Raw genomic sequence first — 12,503 nt, forward strand, 5'->3', positions numbered from 1 at the left:
ATGATCCAATCACAAACTGTTTCTGTTATAAATGTGTACAAAACTTTAAGTCAATGTTTCGCTAATGTCGAAAAAAAACACAATTTTACAATTGCAGTACATCATATAAGAACAAAAGTGTATGTTTGTTTGCGCGGTAAATCATTGAAAAACAAGCTCATCCTCCATCTACTTCCTGTCTTCTTCTTCATGGTTTCCGTCAGTGGCAACATCTCGTTGTTGATCATGTGACTCGTATGATGGGGAAAAAATGTTTCTATTGCAGTTTTGCAAAATAAGCCAATTTCAATACAGCTAAAAGAAAACCTCATCCTTGCGATGAAACTTTTTATAGAAAAACGAGATTTTTCAAAGTTGCAGTGTTTACATTAAGCCACTTTATTTTTGAAATGTCAAATTGCACAATTATACGGCCAATGGAAACGCAGCTATCAGCTGCAGACATGCAAGTTTGCTTCGCTGTGAACCTGATTTTTATCTGAAAATATTTTTCATTTAGATTTATATGAGTTTCTTGAGCTTTCTACATTCATGCTTAGATGTTTTGATGCTTTCTGAAACCCTAAACACATTTCTACACTCTTACAGTGTTTCTTCCTGCCTGTTTCAGGAGATAAAACTGTTCTTGGTTTCTGATGAGGTGAAAGTCTGTGCTAAATTACAGAGACATTCGTGTCTGGTGAACGAGGCTCAAGTTGCACCTGCTGTTCATCACCACCTCCTCCATAAACTGAGCCGGCGGTTCAGAAACAACTCGACAGACCAAATTCTCGACTCCAGTCATACCTGTTCACAAATCCTCATTGTCATCCAAATGGCGTAAACGTAACGCCCCCTACAGGTTGAGAAGGACATTTTCTTTGTTCTGTTGGATCTGACCGCTGTGTTTGTCTGGGAATCGATGGATATTTTCTCCACCAGGAGTTTCAGTATGAAGTTGTTTTTAACATTTCCATTGAGAAGGACGCCACGAAGACATTCAATCTCGTTTTATTTATATGCAAGATTTGAGACACGTATAATAAAATACAGTGTGTGTATTTTATTGTGTGGAGAATATTCTGGAAACGCCCTCAGTAGTTTTATTGATGAAGCTTCGAGGCCCCACTGAAGGATTTGCAGAGCAACTTTTAACTCCGAGGTGTTTTGGTAGGAAGACGTGTCTTGATCCGTCATTTTAGTGATTCCTGATTATCAGTCTGTGCAAAACAAGCTAAAGGAAACTGAACTCAATCTGCTGTTGTCTGTCTGAAGGCCTGTTAATTAGAAACAGGGACGATAACGTCTCAGAAACGGCCGTCTTCGCTCAATCCTGACCCGGTGTAATTACCGAGTCGAGTTAGTTAGTTTACACCGAAACAGAAAATGACTTTCTGTCATTGTGCAAAGAATAAAACGGTCAACAATTAAGAGACTGGTATTTATTCTTTAATCTAAAGATTTTCTTCAATCTAAAAAAACAAAACAAAAACAATAACAGACAACTACATATCACTTACCTTCACATAAAACCCTCAAAAAAGCATTTAAATTTGTGATTAGCAATGATAGTGATAATTTACTTCTCGGTTTTAATTTTTTACACATATTCTGTCACTTTTAGTGGATTAAAACCTCTACTGTCGACTGAAATAAAATGTTTTTGTTTTCTCAATACCATCTTTAGACATCATGACAATGTGCAGAAGGTTCAGGAAAACTTAAAACAAAGTGCTTCGAAACTGTTACAACTTCTGAAGGTTATATTAAGCCTATTGAAGCTTTAGTAGATATAATAGTCTGAATCTGGATACTTCTGCTTGTTATTTCACATGTAATAGGATGGAATGGAAGGGCTTGTCATGTTGATTAATCATCACACTAACGATGCTCATTCTGAGCTGGATTTTCTTTCACGTCACTTTGTCTTTATTTTATTCATGCCCACAGACCTTTATGGTGACACAGAAGTAAGGAAATCTCCCAGGTCTTCATTAGAGTTTTTACTCACAACCTTTATTGCACAGAGCGTGAGGACAAAAGAAGAAAAGAGAAAGAGGTACTTTTTAGCGAAAAAAGAAAAGAAAAGACGGCCAAGATGAGAGAAATTAGAAGCGAGAGCACATTTGCACTTCAAATGAGTTTCTTCCACCCCTTTTAAACTCATATATAGAGCAAGAAAGTACGGATGTTAAACTGTGTTAAAGGGCAGGCACAATTAGAGGTAGAGGGAGCCTGGAACTTATGGGCAAACGTAATGAGATGAAATGTCGAAATGTACAGATGTATAATTACTAGAGCAGCTTGACCTGAGAAGCAAAGAGAGACGATCACGACAGCAGCCGCTTTGAGAAAGCAGCTGGAAATGCGAGAAAAAAGGAACAATTTCAAACACTGTTGTCACAGCAACTGACTGACAACAGCTCAACGAGTGTATCAGGATTAAACATCAAAAACATCCCAACATTTCCCACACAAATAACATTCAGTATTACGTTTTCAGGCTTAATGTTTATTTTGCGTTTATTAATAATAAATCATCTGAAGGCAGCAGTGGTTAATCGGCTGATTTAAACACCTGCTGCTGATAATCTGTCAGACTTGGTGAACAAGTTGCTTTTTTATGGACAGAACCAAATTCTGCAGCACATCTACATGTTAAGCTTGTCAAAGTCGAACTAGCGTAGATATTTTTTGTATTAAAACTTTTTCCTTGGCTTATCTAGTTGTTAAAGTGTTGACAATTAGTAGCTCAGCACTGCGTCCTTTATTTTCTATATCACACGTACGTTTGAGATTCAGCGCATTATGCTGACAACTAAAGCCGATTGTCATCAGCTACGTGTCTTTACTCTACAGCACGGTTCCCTGCTTCCTTTTCCACTGCTAAGAGTTTTTCTGGATTAATAGAATGACTAAAACCTGCTGTTGGAGATCGGTCGGTCTCCAGCTTGTTGTCTGAGCAGCTCCTTGTCCGAGCCTTTTCAAGATGATTACCAAGAGCGGGATCAGAGAAATAACACAATGTTGTTAACCTTGTGCATTTTTAATGCCCATCTCTTCAATATTTGATGAGCAAAAGAGGCTTCACAGACATTACAGCGTCGACTGTCGAATGTGAACTTTAAAAATCTCCAGGCTTTGATGTTTCAATCCAAGATTCAAAAAATTATGTTTTTTTTTTCTTCTCTGAAAGAATAGAGAATACGGGCGGTAACACTGACGCAGCTGTGAGCTTAAATGACAAAACAGAGTTAGTAATCAAACGCTTGCTGAGGGGGAATCATAAAGCTTTAATCCCAGTGGCATTAAACCTTAACAGGGTCTTATTTACACACTCAGCAGCCAGATAGCACTTAACATTCAGCACCATAGATAAGAATTGTTATTTCCAACAATGACGTTCTGGTTTCTTCCCAAAGTGAGGCGCTGTGGGGTTCCTGCTGAAACATTTACAACGTTCCAATAACCGGTTGAAGCTGCCAATAAAAACAGAAGTGCTTTCATATGACTAATTATTGATGTGGCTGTAGCGTTTCTATTGATTGATTCAAACAAAACCAGTGATTGCCAATGAGTAACTGGTGGTGGCCGCTCAATCAATCAGAGATCTGTTGTGCCAACAGAACCGTGTTTGCTGTAGACTATTGATATCGACAGAATCATTATCTGCGATGAGACGGTGAAGCCGTCCAAACCCTTTATCCAGCAATCACACGACATTTAGATGTTTGAGCATACATGACGTAGCTTTGTATGCTGTTTGTCTGCTTGGTCAATGAAACGTTATCCACATGTTCCCAGTAGATCATTAACGCTGCCCCTCAATGCAAATACTCGTAGACGTCAAATGAACTGGCTGATACTGACTCAAAAGTCTCTGAACAGCAGATATAAAGTGCAAATCTTGTGATTTAATGTTACTGTGTTGCTAAAGACATGAAAGCAAGAAGTAGCACAAAGTAAAAGGTGACAGTTTAAGCAAATGCATGACCTCCACTTATCCATCAAACCTTGAGGTTTTCATACAGTGACAGAATTTAACATCATCTGCTATAAATTAAATATTCTTTGTCATTGTGTTCCTGAATTGCAAGTCAGAGTTAGGATTTAAAAATGATGCCTTTACCCACTTCCATGAAACGTCCCCCAGTGGCAGCCTGTGATTGGTGGACAAAGCTCTAAGGTTTTGCACCCAGCAAGACATTTCAACCTGTTTACATTTGTTATTGTCTCTGATTAAACTATCCACCGGTGAGGTCCAGTAATCTCTTTGGTCTCATTGCAGTTCAGCACAATCGGTTCTGATGAGCGTTCCCTCACATTGGCTATGAAGTGCTTTAACGACACAGCGGTTCCTCTCTTGACAAACTGGGTGTGGATCTGCGCAGGCGATGGTCGTAACACCACCAATGCCTGATTTTGAAGAACAGGAAGTTCTTCAAAAAATGAAAATGACAAATTTCCTGACAGATTGAGATTTAAAACTAAATCCATCCAATCAAGAAGTTTGTTTCAGGTTTGGAAATTAAATGAGGATTTATAAATTCTGTTGTTTTCTGGAACATTCAAACACACCAAACCAGGAAATGCAGGGGCATGGTAAGCCAATCACAGGTCTGATTTAGGAACCCTCCGTTTTCAGACGGTTTTTAATGTAAGCCAGAAAAACTGCGTCATTCCCTACAGTAACTCCCTCCACATTGAAAAAAACAGACGTTCTTGATATTTACTGGCATTTACGATGCTGCGAGAAACGTACAAAAAATATAATAAATTTTGATACAGAAAGAGATTCTCCGAGAGAAGAGACCAGTAATATTGAACAGCAAAAATATTCACAGTTCAGTGGTTTGACTTACAAAAACATTTCAACATATTCTATGTCACACATGACTAACAGAAACGTGACGAATCCTTCACAAATAATCTATTTCGGTACAAACACGTAAAATACAAATTGCATATTTTACTGGCCGCTTTTGCCTGCAGTTAACTAAAGTACCTTTCTGCACAATTCTCCAACTCTTTCTCATTAACTGGGAAAATAACTTTGTCCTCTACCGAATGTGGTGTGTAAATAAAAATATTGATCTAAACCAAACAACAAGTCGAACATTGGTTCCACTCTGGAAACAATTGCGCAACCTTTAACTGTGCATTTTAAAGCAACAACGTGTCTATTACAATCAAGTTTTAATAAACATACATTATTTTATGTTACTTTAACTTACTTATTTTAATTTAAAACCATCAAATTAGCTTAAACATGCATAACTGCCACTGATGGCAGCCACACCCACAGTTACGCATATTTGCAAATGTTTCTCTGAAGCATGTTTCTCTCTAAAACCTCAAATCTCCAATTTGAGATCGGATTGAATTTGGTCAGTGTTTTTTTTTTCTGTAATGATTTGTAATGATTGGCCGTATTTGATCGTAAATGAAAAAGTCCTGTTATTTGAAAAGTATCTTCAGATTCATTTTTTAATATAGGACATTTTAAAAGTCACCTGACTTTCCACATTTTGTCTTATAACAACCACAAACTTTATCGCACTTCATTAAAATCTTGTGACTGTTCAACACAAAATCACTTCCTAAAAACAAGTTTTATTTTCTACTAGCTTTACACTTTAGACACTGAAGGTTTTGTGAATTTTTCACCGAAAAACACCTCAAGCCCAGTCAGATTGGATAAAGAACATTCAATTAAAATTTTTGGCACAGACGCCTAATAAATGTATTTTGACTGGGCCGTTTTAACACATCAACCTGTTTCTAAAATATTTTATTTAGCCTCATTGTCCTGCTTCCTTTGTTACATTCCCTGCATTTAGTTCCCTCCACTTCCATGTCTGACCAGCTTTCAGGTCCCTGTTTAATGAAAAGCTTGCCCACAGCATGATGCTCTCACCGCTGTGTTTTACCACGGGGTTGGTGAAATCTGGGGGGGCAATACTTTTTCTAAACTCTCCAGTTTGGGTAACAGAAAGAGCTTCACTTCACCTCAGTATGAATGCCCCAACTTAAACCAACAGTAATAAAACCAAAAGAATTTTTTTCGTCATGTGTATCTATATTTTAATATATAGAAGTCATTTTATTATAAATTAACCCCAACAGTTAATAAACGCCAGATGAATTCCCCTGAATCCAACTTCAGAGTGAAAAGTCAGGCGTTTGTATCTGAACATGAAACGATCTTTGATGGACCTCCACTGGGTTTTTGCTCTTGGCAAAGATGAGAAAAGAAATCTTCTCTTTCAAGCAGAAAGCCAGAAGAAAACGTGGAAAAACTCATAAAAGTGTTGGAAACTGTGCTGTGAGGGGCTTGATTGTCTTTCTGCTGGTTTGTTTTATTTCTAGGGTGATTTTTAGGCCTTGCAGTAGGTTCCTATATTGGACGTCATTGATTTGTTCTTCCTTTGTTTTTTCTGCCTCCTTCTTCTTCTGTAATTTAGGTCTTTATTGGCCAAGTCTGTGCACACAAACAAGGAATTTGGTTTGGTTTTACATTGCTCTCAATGTAGAGATATTTTAAATATAGATATATACATTTGGTGGGGAGAAGGGAATTTCTTAAAATGTAAATTTGCTACTTACAGCGTTATTAAAGAAGATTAAATTGGTGCAAAATGTGTTGTTGATACCCAGCAGAATAATTGATGATTAATAGTAATTTTGACTGGTGAGTGTTCATCAGAGAGACAGTCTGGTAGAAGAAACTCTCTCTGTGGTGGATCATTTTGCTAATAGCACTTTGCAGGGCTGACCCAAAGATAAAAGTCTAAGTAAAGAAATGAAATTATGCTTTTCAGGACTCTCAAAGAAGCTTTACGATGAAATCGGGCATTGTCATTCGCTCAGACACTCTCACCTGATGATGGCAAGCTACTGGACTGTAGCCACTGCTGTCCTGGGCCATAAGTCCATAAAATGAAGCCAGAGTTGAAAATTGATATTCATAAAGGGTCTCCATCCAACGTAGTTGAACCTTGGCTATTTTATAAAGACAGATGGGGAGAAAAATACATTTTTAAAGTGCAAAGATGGTAAGCAAACCTGAAAGCTTTCACTGGACTATGAAACCAGGGTGTAAATGTTTTTTTCTGCATGGAGTGTAAAATTTCATGTAGAACAAAAAAATCTACAATTTATTGTTCTATTCTATTTCATTCAGATGTTTTTCCCCAAATTTACCCAGTTGGATCGTTCCTTCCCCCCAGTAAACGAAGAAAGAAAAACTATTTCTAGACATCGGCAGAATGCCTTTGTGCAGAGATTTCCAGGATCCGCAGTCAGTCCTGTTTTGCTGGGAGGAAACACGGGATGGATGGATGGATGGGTAATTTGTGCTGGTGAGCACAGCGCCCCGAACAGAGCAGAGGTCAACGAGCTCCTCCATGGTTCCATCTTACATCTGTCACTTTGCATGCTTATCAGTCCACTGTCTGCTGTAACAGTTGGCTCAGATTTGTATGTGTGTGTGTGTGTGTGTGTGTGTTTCCAAAACTTCTCTGATGCATGATGATTAGGCAGAGTTAGCTGACAGCCAAGACAAAACTTGAGGTTAGAAGGCCATATTGTTTCTATCATTGGTTGATTTTTTTTTTTTTTTTTGTATCTTTTCCCTTCCTCACATGATTCACATTCAGTCACAATATTTCCCACGATGCTGTGCTGCAGCGAGGTTGCCATGACTCCCCGTCAGAACGGGACGGAGACAGAGATGTCATGATTCAATTTCTCTGTGGATGAAATTAATCTAAGGACATCCTATGATACGGTGGCCACATGTCCCACAGCTGCTACACCGACAGAGTGTCATCCACGCTCATCTCGCCCAACTTTATCAGAAGGTTTCACCCTGAAAAAAAAAATCTTTAAAACTCTTCGGTGTCGCCTTAGCGAACATGAGCCAAACAATGACTGAACATGTCGGCTCAATCTCCCTCGCCTGAAAAGCAGACATCGTTCTCTAAATTTAGCCTCCATTAGAAATTATTTTTGCTACTTCAGTAGTGCATGGTAACTTAAAGGGATAGATCAATATTTTTAAATTATATTTTTAAAAGGAAGTTTTGTTATAAGGCAATAAGCAACCTCCGTTGGATAGCTCTCAGCATTTTCATGTAGCACCCGTCAAGGTTAGCTTGTCCTGGATGCTAAAGCTACAACCAGCTTAGGACCAAAAAATAAAAATAAAATTACAATATCTCAAGGGGCAATTTCTCATGTCTATTTTAAGATGCTTTAAACAATAATCACAGTTGAATTGGGTTGTTGTTAGCTCAGAAAGTGATTAGCGTTAACACAGGAAACAGATAGAAGGCTGTGTCACATCAACAATCTTCCTGTGTGAAACCATTCCTGAAAACAAAACATGATCAACTGTTTGCAACCAGAAAGAGGGTCAGGGTTATAAAAAAAAAAATTATCTTTTGTATTTTGGACTCCTTACCTTTTTCATCATGTTGTACAGCAAGTGACCATTGATCTCAATGGATTGACTAGTGTGACATGAAAGGACGAGGGCGCGATGTGGGAACAAATTCAGTTTACCTGTTTCTAATGACAATTTTTTTTAAGCGAAAAAATCGTATGTTGAAATGAACATACGATTTTGGACAGGTTTTCTGTGGCTTTCGTGCATGTGTGCTGCCAGTGGGGAGTTCCGCGTGTTAAACCTACTGGTAAACTTTTGAGATAGACGTGCTTGGTACTAAACTTCTCCACAGATTCCTATGGAAATGTATGCTGGTGTTCGGAGGTGGTTTTGCATAAGGGTGCCTACGAAGGCCCGTCCTACTGCTTCCAAAAACCAATTCGAATGCAGGAAATTATCAGAGATTCTGGCGCAGGACAGCCATTTGGATCAGATTTTCTCAAACTGTGGTGCCCTCTTGTGAGGCACTGCATGTAAACAACAGTTTATTTGCCATGACAAGTGATACGCGACAGCTTATCAAAAGATTGTGTTTAAAAATAATAATGGATAAGTGGCTTAACACTGCGTCACTAAAAGGAAAGCTTGAGGATAGTGAGTTGCAGAGCTTTCCCCCCCGACGCTTTTATGACCTAGATCTGCACGCCACAGGAATGTAGATCTAGATCTGTGGCTGTACTGAATCCAATATGAAGGTGAAGAAGCGCTGAATAGCGCTGCACCCCACGCTGGCTAACTGCATCTTAACACCTAAAGTATAATCATTTATGTTGAGCTATACTGGCTGAAATTTTTTTTTTAACATTTTGCCAATGCAACTGAATTCTATTTTGTTTTATTATTATTAAATTACAAATAACCCAGGACTTGAAGTAGAGAACATTTTTGATTTCCATATGTTTTCAATCATTGGAAATCTTTCAGTTCGGTTCAGGATCTGAACGTGGGTAGATCTGAACAAAAAATGAACAAAGGGCATTCACAGTGTTTCTCTTTCAGCAGCGTAGCTGGAAGTGAAATCAGAATAAGAATTACTATCTAGACATTAAATGTTTTTGATTATATCAAGTTAAAAGGTTGTGAGGATCTCGATATGTTCCATCTTTTGACAGCTTTGTTATCCAATAAGCAAACTGGTTGAGGAAAAAGCATTCAAAAGAAAAGTCCAGGCTTTGTGTTGGAGACAGTTCACTTGCAAAGTCTTTGAAAAGACTGAAAAACAAGACGAAATCAATATGCGTCTCCGTTTCTGAAGCAACCCCTCTCTTAACTCCTCCAACTCTCTCCTCACATGTTGCCAAAACCTCTGAACATCTGCCCCAGTCGCTCTTTTCTCTCCTCCCTCCCTTTCGGCACCACCTTCTTGAGAAATGACCCATCCGGGCTAAATTGGACATGAAGGCATCTCCAGAACGGCGGCTGTTATTGGAGCTCATTTTCATCCGCTGACGTCATGACCGCCATCACTGACCCAGGCTGACGTCAGCTGCCAGCTCTGATCCGTGCCACCGGGGTTGCTGAAATCTACCCACGCATCAAAATCTGAGGTTAAAAGTTAGAGAAACAGTTTTAGATGTTTTTCATCCGTGTGCAGATGGGGAAAAATTGAGTTTCCAAACGTAAACAGCAGTACACGCCATAAATAAAGATGAACCAGATCATGATCCCCAACTCTCTGATACTTCTTTTTTGTTTTTGTTTTTTTTAATTTAGGAAGTTGAAAGTGAGAAACCACATAAACTTAAATTGTAAAAAAAAAAAAAAACAGAAAATTTGAATCAGGACACTAGAAAGGGAGGAATTATTTTTTTCAATATATAAATAGACAATGATGAATATGTAGTAACCAGCGTTGTTATTTCTCAAGCTTCTTATCAAGTTTTTCTTAATAAAAGAAAAACTTGACATTAGACTTGAGTGAAATTAGCCACAATTTACATATCCACATCTGCAGTTTTAAATTATACATTTGAGGCTTTCTTAAAGGGTTAAATGATTATACGGGGACAGAGTTATTATGTTTGAAAGTCAAGGCATAGATGTAAAAATTTCTCTTTAAGTTGCAGAGAAACCACAGAGTTTAGTGGTTTATTTCCATGTTGATATTTGACCAATCTGCTTCTTCGGAGTAGTCCAACTCAAACGAATCGGTTTGTTTTCTGTAATGTATTGAAAATCAGTGAATTTTCAACATGATTGAGGTCAGGACTGCAGGAGAGGTTTTTCTGGGAAGCTCTGTCGGGAAACTTTCAAACTGTCACCATCAAAACAAAGAAAACAGGTTAAAATGACTATTTCGACAGTGCATTCATTTTGAAGTATTCAAGTCATACCATGAGAATGAATTAACCTTCACCTGAAGATTTTTGTTATGTCTAAGCTCGTGCTGTCATTGGAAGCTACTCACAAGGTCGGCGGCATCTCAAAATGGCTGGTTTTAAGATGCTTGTTTGGATTTACCCACGGGAATCTTTCGACGCCATGTTAAATAACCTTTAGAAACACGGTTCATGTTCGACCGTTATCGACCGTTTTAAAAAGTTCCAGAAAGCTACAAACGCAAGTTAGCCGCCTACCTCAAAGACGGCTCGATGCCATAATTTATAATTACAAAAAAAGTTTTATCATTGTAAAACGAGTTTGAAATTACATGACTTTGACATTTGTATGTTTTAACTAATGGAGTTGTGCTTGTCGCAGGTAATCGAAGGCTAGCTTAAAGTCACAGCGGTTTTAGCTGGTGAAACATCGCGACACTTCATGTTCTCGGTATTTGAACGCGACTATTTGTGTGGCGCCTTATAGAGACAGTGGTCTCTGGAGCTTTACAGTAGAAATAAGTGGAGTAAATGGTTTAATAAAAGTAGACGGTGATTCAGGGTGAGCGGACTGGCGCTGTCAGATGAATTTGGCAGAGCAAAGTGAAACCGTCCGCGGCTCCTCCTGAGCTACAGCTAATTAGCTCCTCTGAGATCCACCTACAGTCACACACACAGACACACACACACACCCACACACACACACACACACACACACACACACACACACACACACACACACACACACACACACACACACACACACACACACACACACACACACACACACACACACACACACACACGGGATGAGGATATCTCTGTATAAAACCTACACACAAAGGACGTCCCACCCATCTGTTCCTGCTCCCGCTCTCTAAACTCTGGAGGTTAAAGTTGGACCGACGCGCTGATCGTTGTTACTGCATGAAGACTGAGGCGCAGCGGGTGATCTCCCGTCACATTTCACAGCACGCCGATTAAAATCACTGCGCCACATACATACATACATACATGCACATATACATGCATACATACATGCATACATGCATACATGCATACATACATACATACATACATATCAAGTTACATGCATCCATTAGGGAAGAATGAAGAAGGCAGCACAGACAGGAAGCTGCAGACGGGAGTTCACAGTGTAGCACTGCTGACATCAAGTTGTGAAGTGGCAAAATTACAACCAACTTCAGTTGGGAGGCCCGGCGACTTTTATTTGAAGTGATTTCAAAAGAGGTGTGTTGGAAAATGTGCCATGTGCATTGTCGGTTGGTTATAAGTTTGAACCAGAGTGCATTTTTGATGGGATTTGCGCGCCAGCAAAAGCAGATGTCGCTGAATTCACAGGCAGTTGCCAGAGTCAGCCGGCCCACCGCACAACTGCTGCTGAAAATGTGTCCATGTCAAAGGTCATGGAGAGGCGGGAAGAGCCTCCATTTGCACGCACAGCGCTCCCCCGTGAACTGGATGCAGCAGGTGTGCATGGTCAGTGAGAGCAGGCTGCCATCATCCTGCCACACGATTTGTGTAAAATGGCACTTTGCAGCAAAATGTTGAAAGTATGCAAGAGAAAGAAAGGCAAATGGGCATTTCGGTAACAGCAGTTAATATTTCAGGGACGACTTGGAGCACAGCGTGGAGTTGAAGCATTTATAAATGCATTTAAAAGTATTTAAAGGACAGATGAGGGAATTTAATGTATGTATTTTTTATTAAATAAGGGTGTTGAAGACAGGGTGAGT

Source organism: Poeciliopsis prolifica, unplaced genomic scaffold (assembly GCF_027474105.1).
Source record: "Poeciliopsis prolifica strain line A6 unplaced genomic scaffold, Auburn_PproV2 SCAFFOLD043, whole genome shotgun sequence".
In the NCBI taxonomy this organism is placed as follows: Eukaryota; Metazoa; Chordata; class Actinopteri; order Cyprinodontiformes; family Poeciliidae; genus Poeciliopsis; species Poeciliopsis prolifica.